The sequence below is a fragment of the Ochotona princeps genome, chromosome 7, assembly GCF_030435755.1.
Source record: "Ochotona princeps isolate mOchPri1 chromosome 7, mOchPri1.hap1, whole genome shotgun sequence".
NCBI lineage: Eukaryota > Metazoa > Chordata > Mammalia > Lagomorpha > Ochotonidae > Ochotona > Ochotona princeps.
The window spans coordinates 3,662,486-3,679,510 of record NC_080838.1 but is presented as its reverse complement, the minus strand read 5'-3'; the positions used below and the strand labels follow the sequence as shown (position 1 = coordinate 3,679,510).

Genomic DNA, 17,025 nt, shown 5'->3' with positions numbered 1-17,025 from the left:
TTACCCAGGTCTTTCCTTAGCGGATTTACTCCGGTGAGATTCACTGTTGCCATAGAAACTGGTGGTGGAAAGGCAGGGAGTCATGAGGTGGCTGTGACCTGGCTTTCTGGGACCTCACTGTGACAGTGGAAGAGGACCAACTTAATGGCTCCCTTTTCTTGTCTCTATATTATGTACATTGATTTGACTGATTTCTGTTAATCACTTTTCTGTCGGCTTGAATCACTTGAGGGACTTGATTAGTTACCAGAGGATTGTAACATCACTGTACTATTCAGGGTTCTATTGGCTACCCTCGGGAATGGGCTACAGTGTTTGACCTTTCTTAGTCCATGTGATTTGTTCAAACCATTAGGAAAATTTCACCTTAAAAGTTATATATTTGAATTTGTAAACAGTGAGGTGAGAAAGCTAAGATGAGTAAAACTCCAGTATCACATGAATTATTATGTGATATCTTATTCTTTAATTTTTCTTTGTAGAAGGATGTGTCTATGTTTATTTGATTTTAACAACTGGTTTCTGCTACTTGACTAAATGACGTACCTTATCCCTTGGAGTTTAAAAATTGGCTGGTATCTTTTTTTTTTTTAAAGATTTTATTTATTTTATTACAGCCAGATATACACAGAGGAGGAGAGACAGAGAGGAAGATCTTCCATCCGATGATTCACTCACCAAGTGAGCCGCAACGGGCAGATGCACGCCGATCCGATGCCGGGAACCTGGAACCTCTTCCTGGTCTCCCACGCGGGTGCAGGGTCCCAATGCATTGGGCTGTCCTCAACTGCTTTCCCAGGCCACAAGCAGGGAGCTGGATGGGGAGTGGAGCTGCCGGGATTAGAACCGGCGCCCATATGGGATCCCGGGGCTTTCAAGGTGAGGACTTTAGCCACTAGGCCATGCCGCCGGGCCCAGGCTGGTATCTTTTAAGACCATTTTATCATGAGCATTTTCAGTTGAAAGGTTCACAAAATTTTTCAGTTTTAACACTTTTATACCTACCATCCAGTGTTTTGTAGCCATTGTATTTTACACCTAGAAAAGTTTAAAAAACTAAGTAAAAAAAATTGCACATGTCTGTCTTTTTTCTTGAGTAGAATTCAAAAGAAATCCGTGTATTTTTAATAGTTGTTGATTTTATGTGGGCTTTATTTGTCTATATGAAAGGCAGAGTTATAGAAAGAGAGAGAACCAGAAACCAAGAGAGAGAGATCTTCTGCCTACTGGTTCACTTCCCAAGTTGCCACAATGGCTAAGCTTGAGCCAAGTCAGACCTAGCATGTTTGCCTGGGTCTAGTTCTGGATCCCAAATACTTAGGCCAACTTCCGCTGCTTTCCAGGTGAATTATCAGGGAGCACCTGGGATCTGAATCGGCACCCATATGAGGTGCTGGTGCTGTAGGCAGTGGCTTCACTTACTGTATAACACTGCAAGAACCAGATTTTACCTTTCTTCATCCTGGGAATACACTAAGAGTAATGTCTGTAACTAAAGATCATATGTATTGTTTAAGCATTATTTAGTGTTAAAAATTTCAGGTAAAAAGACAGTGATATCATTTCTAGTATGTTACAAAGAAAAATGATTAAATTTCTTTTGCTTTTTAATTTTAAAGGTTTTTGTGGATCCTCTTACAGTAATTGATATGGAATTTATTGCCAGTACTTTGTTTCCAGCCATTGACAAAACTATTGTGAAGAAAATGGTCGTTTTTAATAACCAAGTAGGTACCCACTTGTTTTAATTGTTCTTTATTGTCCTAGCTGTATATGACTATTTCTTCAATGTGGTGGTGCTCTACCAAATCAAAGTTTAATTTGAATAAATCACTTAGAATTCTATGAATTTCTTGTGGAAGGCAAGCTTCTCATTTGAATGATGCAAGAATTAATTTCTGTGTTGTAAATTTCATTAATAATGCTTATGGAGTATTTCCGGCTTCTGGCATTTGGAAATCTTATGTGGAAGAAAGTAATCTGCAGGAAGCCTGTTGACTCTGACCCAGATTACATACCCTGTAGTACACTGGGAACACTGACTGTGGCACCTGGCAGCAGGACATGTTTCCCTTATTTTCCCATATTTTTTTCCCAGATTGATCACAAAGTGACTGTTGAGAAGAAATGGGGCCAAAAAGGAGGACCCTGGGAGTTCAGCCTCCGGGATCTTTTCCGCTGGTGTCAGTTGATGCTCGTCGAACAGTTCCCTGGTTATTACGATCCTGGCCAGCATGTGTTTTTGGTCCATGGGAAGAGGATGAGAACCTGAGAAGACAAAGAAAAGGTGAGTTTCTCCCTTGATCTTTGGGTTTCTTTCCATATTAAAGTTGACTTCTTCTTAAAGAGGAGAATGGGCATACTCATACCAGTTACACCAAGCCTTGTCAAGCTGCTTGCACTTTAGGAATAAGGAAGCACGCCAAATGTTCCCCTATCTATTTTCTCACAGTATAAAGTATTTTACTTTGGAAGACGCAGTTAGCCTATTTTTCTAGATCTACATAATCGTAAACCTTCTTTAAAACAGTAGGGTTCCGGGCCCGGCGGCATGGCCTAGCAGCTAAAGTCCTCGCCTTGAAAGCCCCGGGATCCCATATGGGCGCCGGTTCTTATCCCAGCAGCTCCACTTCCCATCCAGCTCCCTGCTTGTGGCCTGGGAAAGCAGTTAAGGACAGCCCAAAGCTTTGGGACCCTGCACCCACGTGGGAGACCCGGAAGAGGTTCCTGGTCCCGGCATCGGATCAACGCACATCGGCCCATTGCGGCTCACTTGGGGAGTGGATTATCGGATGGAAGATCTTCCTCTCTGTCTCTCCTCCTCTCTGTATATCCGGCTTTCTAATAACAATAAAATCTTTAAAAAAAAAAAAAGTAGGGTTCCATAGTAATAAACAACTAGGTCTTCATCATCTGGCCAGGCACAGAGGTAAGAAAGTGCTGGGAAGTCAGGAGACTCAGTGGCTTTTTACCCTCTTAGTAGCTGTTATCTTTGTTTTTTTTTTTAAAGGTTTATTTTTATTGGAAAGTGAGACATACATAGAGGAGGAGAAACAGAGGGGAGGAAGATATTCTATTCTCTGATTTCACTCCCCAAGTGGTTGTAATGGCCAGAGCTGAGCCAATCCAAAGCCAGCAGCCTGGAGCTTCTTCCAGGTCTCCCACGCTGATGCAGGGTCTAAGGCTCTGGACCATCCTCGACTGTTTTCCCATGCTACAAGCAGGGAGCTGGATGGGAAGTAGGGGTGCTGGAACACAACTGGTGCCCACATGGGATCCTGGCATGTGCACACTGGCTACTGCACTGGGCCCTGTAGCTGGCATCTTAAAAGATGAAAGCACAGCCCCTTCGTGTCTGGTATCTTGTGTTTCCACTGGATTCTCAAAATGGTTTTGTATTATGTGGCTATTCTTTTCTTGAACTCAGAATTTTATGTGTGTAGCCTTTTTTTTCTAAAGATTTATTTTATCAGAATTACAGAGAGAGTGAAAAAAACAAAGAGATCTTGATTCATTTTACAAACAGCTACAGTGGGCACAGCTGGACTCGTCTGAACCTGAGAGCCAGGAGCTTCTTCCAGGTCTCTCCTGCGGGTGCAAGGGCCCAAGGACTTTGGCTATCCTTGATATTTTCCCAAGCCATTAGAGGGGAACTAGATTGGAAGTGCAGCTGACACCTGAACTGGTGCCTATATGGGATGCTGGCACTGCAGGTGGAAGCTTAGCTGGGTATGCCATGACAATGGCATATTCCGTCTGCCCTTATAATAGATGGCTGCAAGAGGTAAAGGAATTATGATTTTTGTTATATAGTGAATCTCTAAAAGCATAAGGAAAAATGAAAAGAAAAAAGATAAAAATAAGATACAGTGAGTCTCATCACTTTGCTTGTTTCCTGATAGAGCAGGATGAATAGTTGGTATGAACTTGGCTGCTCCTCTTTCCAGCAAGCTCTATTAATAATGTGGGAAGGCAGCAGATACTGGCTCACATACTTGGGCCTCTGCCACTCAAGTGAGGGACCAGGTTGGAATTCCTGGTTCCCGGCGTTGTCTTGGTTTAAACCTGGCTGTTTTAGCCATTTGGGAGGGAACCAGCAGATGGAAGATTTTGCTTGCTTGTGTGTGTGTGTGTGTGTGTGTGTGTGTGTGTGTGTGAGAAAACCTTTTAAATAAATAAGCTTTATTTAAAATGGAATTTATGGAGTAATTTTTTTTGCCTTCAATTTTATCATTTTTCTTTAGGTCATTGGTGTATTCAAGGATGTATTTGATTCAAATTCTACTCCATACCTGGGGACCAGACTGTTTCATATCACTCCCTATGATATCCAAGTGAGGAGAGTAGTGTAACCCTCTACTTAACTGAAAAATTTCTGTTGCTTATTCTGCCTGCCATCCTCAAGCATGTTCATGAGTTCTCACTGCTTTTATTTTTTCAGCTGGGCTACTCAGTTCTTTCCCGGGGCACCTATGTGCCTCACCCATCACGCAGACCCCTGTCACTCCTGCATCAGTCATTCCAGTCATTGGAGCCGATCATGAAGTGTGTACAGATGAGCTGGATGGTCATCCATGTGGGGTCAGCCTCGGTGGGCAAGACCAGCCTGGTACAGCTTCTTGCACACCTGACTGGTCACCCACTAAAGATCATGGCTATGAACAGTGCAGTCTACATCACGGAGCTTCTGGGTGGATTTGAGTAGGTAACATTCTGTCTTTACCTTTTTTAGGCAAAAAAGCACCACCCCATGATCGATAGAGGGTCTTCTGTGTCCAATGGCTAAATTATGTGCTCCCCAAATTGTAGGTTGATCTTAGGCGACCTTGGAAGCAGCTGCTGGAGAAGGTGGAAGACACAGTGAGGGCACTGCTGCGGGACAGCTTCCTGGTCAGTACTGATGATGCTGAGGTCGTGCTGCGAGCCTGGAGTCACTTCCTCCTGACATACAAGCCTCAGTGTTTTGAAGATGATGGCAAAGGCATCACAATGGAGACTGTCAATAAACTGGAAGCAGTGCTACTGCTCATGCAGCAGCTTATCAATAAGATCAACTCTTACTCCAAGGCAGGTGTGTATATTTGAAGTATGTATCACTTTTTGTGATTAACAGGTACAAGTTAAGTGTACATCTTGTAGTCCCTCATAGCCAGAAACAGGTGCCCAGTGGATTTTACTTGTGATGTGGAAAGGGTCATACAACAATTCTAACACAAAGGACTCAATGAAAAATCTCTAGCCATAGGTTATATGCACCATCAATTACAAAGCATTTGACAAATCCCAGTTGTTAATGACAGTTGCATGATGTAGCCAGTGTAAAGGAAACCTACTTTAATACACTAATTACATTGTACCAGCAGAGTGCATTCCATTTTTATTTTATTTTTTAAGATTTATTAGGTGCTGGGATAATGTCATAGCAAGCCATTCTTCTGCCTGTGTTGCTGACATCCCATATGAGCTGCTCTGTTTCCGATCTGACCCCATGCTAATGGCCTGGGAAAGCAGCAGAGCTTGGGCATGTGCCCCTGTGTGGGAGACCCAGAAGAAGCTCTTGGTTCCCAGCTTTGGCCCAGCCCATGTCTGGCTGTTAAGGCCATTTGGGGAGTGAAATAACAGGTGAAACATCTCTCTGCCACCCAGTTTCTTCATAATTGTGTCTTTCGAGTTAAAAAAATAGATCTTTAAAAATAAAATATTTATTTATTCGAGAAAGGTAGGGATGAATTGAGAGGAAAAAACTTCCTTCTGCTGGTTCACTCCTTGGAAATGATCTCAACAGCTGGGGGCTGGGCTGAGCTGAAACCAGAGGCCAGAAGCTTCGTTGGGGCCTTCCATATGGGTACAGGGACCTGTCCACTTGGACGAGCTTCTGTAGCTTTGCGGGTTACCAGACAGCTTGATATTGCTGTTGTGGGTGGTTTCTTGACTAGCTGTACTACAACACCAGACCCTGAGTACGTTTTTCATATGATAGAAGAAATCCAACAATAGGTGGGAGATGTCTTTGTGCTTCTGTTACAGTTTCTTAAATTGTAACAGAAATATCTTCATTGTTTCACCCTAGCATTAACCCAGGAGCTTTTAGCCATCAATTTAGAAAGTAAGAAGTATTTTTTTGTCCAAAACATTTTTGTTAATCTATGATTAAACAGTAATCTCTCCCCTTTCCCCTAAGATCCTCATATTTATTCTGCGTTGTACCTCACAAAATTGAACTGCAGTTCTTTCAATAGAAGTTTTTAAAATTGTATTGATTTTTAATAAGTGTTATGGATGTTTATTTTATCTGTGATATTTCAGAGTTTGCCAAGCTTGTGGAAGACTTCCGAAGTTTTGGAGTGAAGCTTATGCAGTCAGCCAGTGGCTGTAGGCAGGGCACTTTTGAATGGGTAGACAGCATGTTGGTGCAGGCCCTGAAGTCTGGAGACTGGCTACTGCTGGACAATGGTAACTTCTGCAAGTGAGAGTCTTACGCTTCATTGCAAATGGACCTGTTTGAAATTTGTGGTTATAAGTATCTTGTCAAAGTAGAAACCCAGGTTGAAGCACCATCCTTTTTTTTTTCCATTTCTATTTGTCTTTCCATTTCTATTTGTCTTCATTTCTTTTCATTTCTATTTGTCTTTATTTTATTTGATAGGCAAAGAGAGAACTTTATCATCTGGGATTCATTTCCCTTATGGCTACAGTAGCCAGGTGTGGGCCAGGCAGAAAACAGGAACCTGGATCTTCATTCAGGTCTCTGAGGTGTATGGCAGGGACCCAGCTCTGTGAGCCAACACCTGTGAGCCATCACCTGTTGCTTTGGAAGCAGTGATGGGACTCAAATCCAGGCATTCCTGTCTGAGCAGACATTTGCTAAATGTGCCTCAGTGATGATGACATTTCATTGGGTAGGTCGCTGTTGATTCTGTGTAATGTAAAATCCTATATGCGATCCCAGTGTGTGCAAGCTAGGGACTTTAGCCGCTAGGCTACCATGAAGGTCCTGGAACTTTTTTTTATCTGGAGTATTTGACTTAGAAATCTAGCTATATTCTTTTTCTTTTCTTTTAAAGTTCACCACTTTTTAAAAAAGATTTATATATTTTTTACTGGAAAGTCAGATACAAAGAGAAGAGGAGAGACAGAGAGGAAGATCTTCTGTCTGCTGATTCACTCCCTAAGCACCCGGAATGGCTGGAGCTGAGCTGATCCAGTGCCAGGAGTCCAGAGCATCTTCAAGGTGTCCCACACAGGTGCAGGGACCCAAGGCTTTGGGCCGTCCTCAACTGCTTTCCCAGGCCACAAGTAGGGAGCTGGATGGAAAGCAGGGCTGTCAGGGTTAGAACTGGTGCCCATATGGGATCCTGGACGCGTTCAAGGACTTTAACTGCTAGGCCATGCGCCGGGTACTCTAGCTACTTTGTAAAATATTTAATAACATTAGAAGTCGGGGGCGAGGATTGAGGAAGGAAAGGACTGTAACTGAGGGAATTTCCTATCATTTGGCTTTGTTTCACTTATGCCAGCAAATATTTCCTGTACTTACAATGTGAAATGCATTAGGTTGGCAGTGTGCTTTGGGGAGTGAGGAGACTAATGTAGACATCTCCTCTTGGAAGAGATCACAATTCTTAATGGGGCAAATGGTCCTTATTGAGAGAAAGAAGAGGGTCAGAAGTAGGTGGGTGCCTGTGTGAGAGACTGTAGTATCAAGCCGATGTGCCAATGTGTTCATCTTTTGAATTCTGTCTGTGCAGCCCATCAGTGCTGGATCGTTTGAATGTGTTGCTTGAGCCTGGAGGTGTCCTCACTGTTAGTGAGAGAGGAATGGTAGATGGATCTATTCCCATGATAACACCACATCCCAATTTCAGGTATTTGTAACTTTTGTGTTTCTGCCAAAGTATCTGACAGTGGACGTGTAGTAGTACCTCTGTGTACATATTACTCATCTGTGGAGCCATGCGTTGTTTGCCTCATTAACTCAGGTAACAGGTATATACTGAGACTGTAGTATTTGCCAGACACTGCTAGGCTATGAGGATGCAACAGGAAACGAGCAGTGAAATTTCTCCTTGGGTTGGTGGTGTAGAGTAGCCAGGAGTTGTTTCCTGTGGACCATGACAAGAGATAATGACAGTGTAGATTTGTGGTGAAATGGACAGGACAGCCTGATGGTCCTGCGGTTGAATCATTGCATGAGAAGTGGAACCCATTACTGAGAAAGGTAGACTGGCAGAGGAAGCAGGGCTGGCATGGGGAGTATCAGCAAGAAATAAGTGTTCAGTAGTAGACAGGCATGTAAGTTGTCAGGTGGATAGATATGGATAGATAGTGGTGTGAATAGGCATTGGATACATGAGACTAGTGTTTGCAGAATATGCTACTCCTTTTCTGCCTTCTGCAAATTAGAATTATGAATTAGAACTGGTCCTGATTTGAGAACTTTGAAAGTGAGAATTTTAACATTCTCAAATAGCAGTACATCCAATACATAGCCCTGGGGAAGTAGGATTACAGAGTGATGGACAGGGCTGATGCTGCTGGGAAGCAGGAAGAAGGAAGCAGCTGACTGCAGCACCTTGGGAACTGATGTAGCCTGTCTTGGAGAGCTCCCTTAGCTAAGAACGTAGCACAGGGGCTTTGTGAGTAAGGAAGCTTAATTCCAGTAATGAGGGAATTTATAGACACTTAGTCTGTAAATGCTTCAGCACCATTTTATTTCGTGTTTCCACTGTTATAGTGGTTACTGAGGGAATTCTTTGCAGAGATCTGTGACCTAGTATTATTCTTTAGATACTTAAAAATTAAGGAGAAAGACTCACAAAAAATTTAAGGGTAAAGGCTGTTCTTACGTATATCGTAATAGCAACTTCTGTTCCCATGTAATACTAAGGTATTTCAAATTCTCATCACTAAAATTTGTAAGGAAAGTATACGCAATTCTGTTACATTATGTTAATTTTTATTATCCGCATTTTTTTGCATAACTATTCTGCTTGGAGAATATGTTGTATGTGATGTGTTTTCACATATTCTAATCTGGATACCACTGCTCCAAGTAATCACACTTATTTTCTTTATTTTCTTTGCACTTTTTTCATTCTAAGAGTAGGAGAAGGCAATAGTAATATTGTCTGGCTTTTAAAGTAGGGATGCGGCCCGGCAGCGTGGCGTAGCAGCTGAAGTCCTTGCTTTGAAAGCGCCGTGATCCCATATGGGCGCCGGTTCTAATCCCAGCAGCTCCACTTCCCATCCAGCTCCCTGCTTGTGGCCTGGAAAAGCAGTCGAGGACGGCCCAAGGTCTTGGGACCCTGCACCCGCGTGGGAGACCTGGAAGAGCTCCTACTTTGGATTGGCTCAGCACCAGTTGTTGTGGTTACTTGGGGAGTGAATGATCGGATGAAAGATATTTCTCTGTCTCTCCTCTTCTCTCCATATATCTGACTTTCCAATAAAAATAAATAAATAAAATAAAGGGATGAAATCCTTCCTTTTTTTTCCCTTAAGATGTATTTATTTTTATTGCAAAGTCAGATATATGGAGAGGAGGAGGAAACAGAGAGGAAAATCTTCTGTCCGATGATTCACTCCCCAAGTAGCCACAATGGCTGATGCTGCACCTGTCCAAAGCCAGGAGCCAGGAACTTCCTCCAGGTTTCACACATGGGTGCAGGGTCCCAAGGCTTTGGGCTGTTTTCAACGGTTTTGCCAGGCCACAAGCAGGGAGCTGAATGGGAAGCGGGGCTACTGGGATTAGAACCGGCACCCGTATTGGTTCCCAGCATGTTCATGGCAAGGACTTTAGCTGCTAGGCCATCATGCAGGGCCCGGGTTGAAATACTTTGTCAGAATACTTTGTTGAGTAAAAAAGTAGTTGAGTTCACATTGTCTTTTTTTTTTTTAGATGTATTTATTTAATCAGAGTTATAGCATGAGGGAGACACCATAAACACACATACACAACGCTTCCATTGTTGGTTTACCCCATAGATGTTTGAAATGAAATGGCCAGCCCTTGGCCAGGCTGAAGCCAGGAACCCAGAGCTTCGTCCTAGTGTGCCAAACAGGTGACTTGTGGCATGTAAGCAGCAGCAATATCTTCTGATGATTTCTAGACCAAAAGCAGATTGTTGTTTGGAAGTAGAACATCCAGAACACAAACAGTCACCCTTTTGGGGTGCTGGCATTGTAGGCAGTGGCTTAACCTGCATGTCACAATGCTGTGTCCTGCATTAACTAGCTTTTCTAATCTGTGGGAACGTTCATATAAATCAGTGAATGTGTGTCTATGATACAAAATTTGTATACTTTTTGATACATTTATTTTAGAGGAGGATAGAGAGCACACCCTCATCTGTTGGTTTACTTTACAAATAGAAGGGCTGGGGTGTCAGAGCTAAGAGCCATGAATTCAGTCCAAGTCTTCCACGAGTAGGGGAACCTGCCTGCTTGAGCTACCACGCCTAGTTCCTGGGGTCTGTGTTAGCAGGAAAACTGAGAGGTTCTGTGATGTGGAATGCTGGCTTCCCACATCGCGTGTGCCCATCCTGGTTAAATAGTTTTATTTGCATTGTTTTGAATATAATATAAATATGTATTTCTAGTAAATAAATTAGTGGCTGGGTATAGCCACTCTCTACTGAGAGCTATTAGCATGAATAAATGTGTGTTTATTTATATTAAGCTATATGGTTGAGTCCTTTTGTCACATCAGCCACTTTTCAAAATTCTCACATGTGAGTCAAGGCTATTTGGATAGTACAGCTGTAGAACAACTTCATCCTTGCTGTAAGTTCAATTTCACCCAGGTGCTAGAGTCAAATGTTTATTGCTCCCTCCTCCATAGAAGCAGTGCAGATTCATCTGGAAGCCAGTGCCACATGTCTGAGAAATTTTTACTCCAATTCTCTCTCATCTGGGATCAGCAATATCTTCAAAATATTACAGCCAAATCTAACAGGTAGGTAGGCACTTGATTTTGATTTCTGGGTCTCAGCAGTGTTTCAGAAATTTGTCCATTGATTTTATGGGGAAATAGCATCAGAGTTCTGACCATAAAAATACTTCTTACAAGTTTGAGACTATCCCAGATGCAAATTAATTTCCTTTATTTGAAATTGTTCATTAGCTTGTAGTTTATGAAAGAGGCTAAGGAGTACAATGTAGTGTAAAGAACCCAGGAGTTAGGATCTCTCGTCCCAACTCTGCCACAGATCAAGTTGGCAGTGTTTCAGTTCATAATTTATACTTGTATTTGAAAACTAGGGGAATTGAGTTCTTACTGCTCTGATGTTGCTTCCACTATTAACAGGTAGAGTTTTAAATTTGACTTCCTGAAGGGTAAGTTACACAGAAGAGAGAGAAAGAGATATATTCTATCTGCTGATTCACTTCCCTAATGGGAAGGATGGAAGTAGAAGTTCTCAGCTTCCCCAAGATCCAGCTCATAAAGGAAATCATTGAAGGTGTTCCCAGCCAGTCACTAACCTTGATTTTGAATCTTCTTCCAGGACCATCATATATCTTGATAGGGAGAAACGGATATTTACTGAAGCCAACTTAGCTTCTGTTGGTATTAAAAAGCTAAATAGTGTTTTGAGAATGTCTTTTGAATTCCATAAAGGTAAGAACATTGGTGCTTACGTTCTTTAGTTAAGCATAGCATGGCATAATGCTGCTGACCTGCAGCAGCTGCTACTGTTTATGGATTCTTGTTGATCTGCTGGCCTTTCTGTAAACATATGGGCTTCCTTGTTGTGGCTGCCAACCACTGCCCAAGCCTGGACTCGGCGCAGAGCCTCAGCTGAATGTATCTCAGGTGTCCCACCTCTCTTGCAGCACCCTGTGAGACAGATGCTTATGTCAGCAGTGAGGGAAGGGAGACTCGCAGGTGCTCAGTCACAGCGAAGCCAGAACTTCCCAACTAGCCCTACTGGGCCTGGTGCACATGCAGAAGCATTTGATTATAGGAAAGAACATTTTCTCATCTTTTATATTTGTTTCAAGAAAAAGATATCTGTTTGTCAAAGTTCCAAGTTACAGAAGCATAACTTCATTTCTGTAGAAGCTACTGTTAGTTTCATTGTCTTTTTATCTTTTTAACTAACCACCCATATGCATTTACACTGGATTTTCTTTTTGTGTTCAAATACTTAAATATGTGTTTTCATAAATAATTTGAATTTTTCATAAATAATTGTTATATCTATAGGTATACTTGGCTTATTTAAACTTAGTAATAGCAAGCACACATTCTTTTTCAGTTCCACTTTTGAAACTTGACCTTTGTGTTGATAATGATGTTAAATTCCAGGCTTAATTTATTCTGAAAATGTCACGAAATTAATCTTAACTGATGGCATGCCTTTTATTTTATTTATTTTAAGATCCAGAGAGCTATCACAGCCTGCCTCATGAGATTGTGGTCAATCTTGGTGCCTTTTTAGAACTCTTTGATGCACTAGTCCTGCTGTGGGTACAGTCCTCCCAAGGGGTGGTGTCTGATGCCTGTGTCAGTGAGGTAGGAAAGGTGCTTGTTTTTCTTTAGTTTATATACTTTGCTTACTTGCAAGACTGATAAAGAGAAGAACACTTCCTTCCCAGTCAGTGCTTCACTCCCCAACCATGTGACAGCTGGGGAAGGTTGAAGGTAGCAGCCAGGAACTCAGCACAGCTCTGCACGAATGACAGGAACCCAGCTACTCAGACCATCATCACCTGCTGCCACCCTTCGTACATGTTTACAAGCAGCTGCAATCTCAGGAGTACAGCCACATTTCCAGTTGGGGCGTACACTATGGGATGCAAGTGTCCCCAAGCTTCCTCTTAAGCTCTTAGACCAAACATCCACCCGTTACTATTGTAAGATTGTTTTAGTACAAAGATTTAAAGACAAGACTAACTCCAGTGTCTCATTTTTCCAGTATTATTTGATAAATTGTATTGTTGTTAACATTAGAAGCAACGATTTATGTATTTCTTTGAAAGAATTGCATGCAGGAAGAGACATGGGGTTCTTCAATCAGTTTTACTCCCCCCAGTGGTTACAACAGCTGGAGTTGGGCCAAGCTGAAGCCAGGAATATGGAGCTTCTTGTAGATCTCCCTTGTAGGTAAAGCGGCACAAGTATTTGTGCCATCTTCTGCTGCTTTCTCAGGCCATTGTCAGGGAGGTGGATCAGAGATAGAGCAGCCTGGTGTGTTAGCTAAGAGTTAGATTGGAAGTGAAATAGCAGGGACTCAGATTGGCACCCATATGGGATGCTGGCACAGCAAGTGAAGTTTCACGTGATATGCCACAATACTGGCCCTGGAGAAAATCTTTGTAATCTTAAGGGTAGGCAAAGGTTTTTTAGTGTTTTTAGCAGTGGGAAAAAGTAAGAAAAATTAAACCTGCTGTTATTTTTTTATGGATACCTATAAGAAAAAAGCAAAGAAGAAACTGCTTGTAAGATAATGTAAACTGAAAAATAATCAGGAGATTTGAAAAAATCTTCCATGGAAGACATAGATATCCAGGAAGAATTAGCAAAATGCCAACATCTTCAGTTATCCAGGAAGTAGGAATTAAAACCATTTGGTCAAATAGCTAGAATTCAAATCACTGATATTAGGTATTGGCAAATAAATACAACAATTAGAACATTTTTTTTACATCTGCTGTTTGGAATACAGAATAATGCAGCTCCTTTTTATACTTAGGGTATGATCCAACAGTTAGTTTCATTTTCTATAAATAAACTTTGTACTTCAGGTACTAAGGGAATAAGACCTTCACTTTCTCCATGTACCTGAGCGTTACTTCAGATATCCTTCTGTAACAAAACTTTTTTGTGCATATTGAGTGTTGGTTAATTGTTGAAGTCGAGGTCGTGCGAGATGTTAATGAGCAGCCTTGATTTACTGTGTTTTTAGATCTTAGGCTCTGTGCAGTGGCGGGACCGGCTTTGGATGGTGGCTGACACAGTCAAAGTGGATGCTCCAGGTCTGGCCCTGCTTCCTCTCCATTGGCACTTGGTTTCAAAGCATTTGGTCCGTCAGATCCCCCAACTTCTACTGCATCGTGAAGAGAAGTAAGCCTCATATTTGGAGTGATAACATTGAAATGTATTGTACAGTCCATTTTGAACGCAAGCTGGTTTGAAATTGAAACTGATTCATTTTGTGTACTTTGCTTTATTCTGTTTATTGATGATTGTAAGTGAAATGAGAGAAGTAATTGACTTTTCTTGCTATTTGCCCCTTATTTCCCTCCTGTCTCTTTTCTCCATTAAAGGTATTACAGAGAGCTTCAGACAGTCTCAGAACATATTCAGAGTTGTTTGAGGAGCCCAACTGGTGGCTTCCCTGGTGTAAAGAAGTTGCAGAAGTTCCTGGGACGACCAGTTCAATTTAAGGTACATGTGAAAACACGTAGTAAGTGAAATGGAAATTGACCTCTGAGGTTCCCCTGGACCCTAGGAGCTAACATTGAACTTTACTTACCTTTCTCTAAATGTCTACCTCCCAAACATCCTGACAGCATTAATTGGTTTTCAGAGTTTTAACTATTGTTGTAAAAAGCGCTTGAGCATGAAGAATAGGCACAACTATTTTTCTAGAAGCATCAAGAAATATCTTAAATGTTTTCTTAGCCAAATAAACTGCTATGAAAAACCCCTGCTCTGTACTAAGCTGTCCTGTGTTTTATTGTTTTAGAACAAGCTGCTGGTGGATTGTTTCATGCAATTGAAAGTCCTTCACAAAGCCCTTGCAGTCATGGTGCGGACACCCACCTTTGGGGAGAGTGGATGGCAGGAAGAAATTAATCATCTCCGAGTGGTTGCTTCTGAGTGGACAGTAAAAGCAAGCCTCTTGCAGGCCTGGGCTAATACTGTAGAAGATGTCAAGCTAGGTAATGTACTGTAGCACTTGATACTCTTTTTTTTAAAGATTTATTAATTTTATTGGAAAGGCAGATATACAGAGAGGAGGAGAGAGAGGGGGGAAGATCTTCCATCGGATGATTCACTCCCCAAGTGACCACAACAGCCGGTACTGCACCAGTTCAAAGCCAGGAGCCTGGAACTTCCTTCCGGGTCTCTCATGTGGGTGCAGGGTCCCAAGGCTTTGGGCTGTCCTTAACTGCTTTCCCAGGCCACAAGCAGGGAGCTGGATGGGAAGTGGAGCTGCCGGGATTAGAACCGGTCCCCATATGGGATCCTGGCGTGTTCAAGCCAAGGACTTTATCTACTAGGCCACGCCGCCGGGCCCACTTGAGAATTTATTTGCTGTTGCTGCCAACACATTCTTCCTCATTCTGGGGTATAAATCTCATTAAATATGTGTCATTGTATTGAGCTAAGCTTTATAGTCAAACATTTAATTCCAGCACTAGATTCATGTCGGTATTAATAACATTGTTTAACAGATGGAAAACTCAAAGCTCAGGTTAAGAAACCTAATGGTGCTAACTCAGATTATGTGCATTCTTGTAACTGGTTATTGGAAGTACAGACCCTGAACTCCTGCCTGCTATGCTTTAATGTAACTCTCTTTCTTTTGTCCAGATCAATTGAAGAGTCTTGTGAATGTCCAGTGTTTAGAATTAAAAGCCAAAGGGCTTCCACTTGAATTTATGGAGAAAAAGCAATGTGAAACATCCTCCCCAGCCCAGCCAGGCATTGCCTGCTTACCTCGACTCACTGGGAGTGTTTAGTTGTGGCCTGCCATGGAGTACCTGGCTATGCTTTGGCAGTACAAAATGGTAGCAGATATCATGACACGGGCTTTTCTGAGAAGGTCAGTCATTATTTCAGTTACTTTCTGTGTGTGAACTTATTTTCTTGCTCAGTCATTGTGTGCATCTTGTATGGTAAAGCACAGACTTGTCTGCGGACGGAATGGTGGCGGAAGCAGAGGAAGGGCAGTTGCTACTTTGAAAAGCTGAAGCTTTCTCAGAGTTCTTGGCCCGTGTCTCTTCTACCTCTGCAAGTCACTAAGTCTTTTTTTTTTTTTTTTCCAAAATGGTTGCTTGCTTTAAAATGAATGTACTGCATCTGTGTGTTCTGTCTTCCCTTATGTAGTTTTCTAGATGTTCATTGATAATCCACTTCCTCTCCTCTTGGTATTTATTTTTCTAACAGGTCCAGCAAAACTTGGCAACCCCAGATGAATGAGATAACTCATCACATCACGTTTTGTCTTAAGTATACACCAAGCACTCCTCAGGAACTTCAAGACTTGTGGTCCTTGCTACATTATCAGAAGGTAAGTTTCATGAGGCAGGGACAATGCAAGCTTGGGGTAGGTGTTCCAAGACAAGGGCGTGCAGCCTTCTGGGTCATGTAGCTGAAGATAAAGTGAGGAACTAGAAAAGAACAGCAATAACCAAGTTCCTAAGCTGGTCAATGCTGATGGAACGTATCTCAGTTTATGTGAATTTTCAATAAATGAAGCACATAGGGAGGATTAACACAGACTTAACAGTTAGTGTTTGAATTCTTACAAAATTAAGACATCCGTATCAGGAATTGAGGCTTTCTGCGGGCAACATAGAAGGAATATGCATCTCTCATGATCAGCCCTGATAAAATTCATCTTGGGAGTGGCAGACATTTTCATTTTAGTATGAAACTCTCAGAAATGTTCATTTTAAAATTACATGAGGTCTTTAGAGTCATTTAATTCTCTCTCTTCCTTGCTACTTCCATCAAGAATTTCATTACCAACCCACTTTTATTTCAACAAATTTGGGAATTATTTTAGTCACACATGTATCTATTTAAGCTTTCATTGTCATTTTATCCACTGCCACAGTATGAGTTTATTTATTGTCTCTCAATTCCAACTACACTGTTTGTTGCCATCTTTTGTGATACTGACACTGGATCCTGTACAATTTCTCCATCACCAGCTGACATTTATAGTGCTGAACTGTGTCAGAAGACACAAGGGGGTCACTGCAGGATGGAGGGGCACCTCTTGGTTCTCGTGTTCCCATTCTTGCCGTCTCAGTTCTCCAGTTGGGGACAGCCAGCAGTGTGTGTGCGTC

The 17,025-nt window shown here is 42.0% G+C and overlaps 2 long non-coding RNA genes across 2 annotated transcripts; both read left to right on the top strand.

The window, feature by feature from the left end:
• Nucleotides 1-4,571: 4,571 nt before the first annotated feature.
• Nucleotides 4,572-6,357, top strand: LOC131480794 (uncharacterized). Its single transcript, XR_009245820.1, has 3 exons — nucleotides 4,572-4,705; nucleotides 4,810-5,071; nucleotides 6,307-6,357. It is a non-coding gene; the product is annotated as an uncharacterized LOC131480794 (long non-coding RNA).
• Nucleotides 6,358-14,858: 8,501 nt separating this feature from the next.
• LOC131480793 (uncharacterized) lies at nucleotides 14,859-16,225 on the top strand. The gene is made up of 3 exons (XR_009245819.1): nucleotides 14,859-14,886; nucleotides 15,542-15,773; nucleotides 16,118-16,225. It is a non-coding gene; the product is annotated as an uncharacterized LOC131480793 (long non-coding RNA).
• Nucleotides 16,226-17,025: the final 800 nt, after the last annotated feature.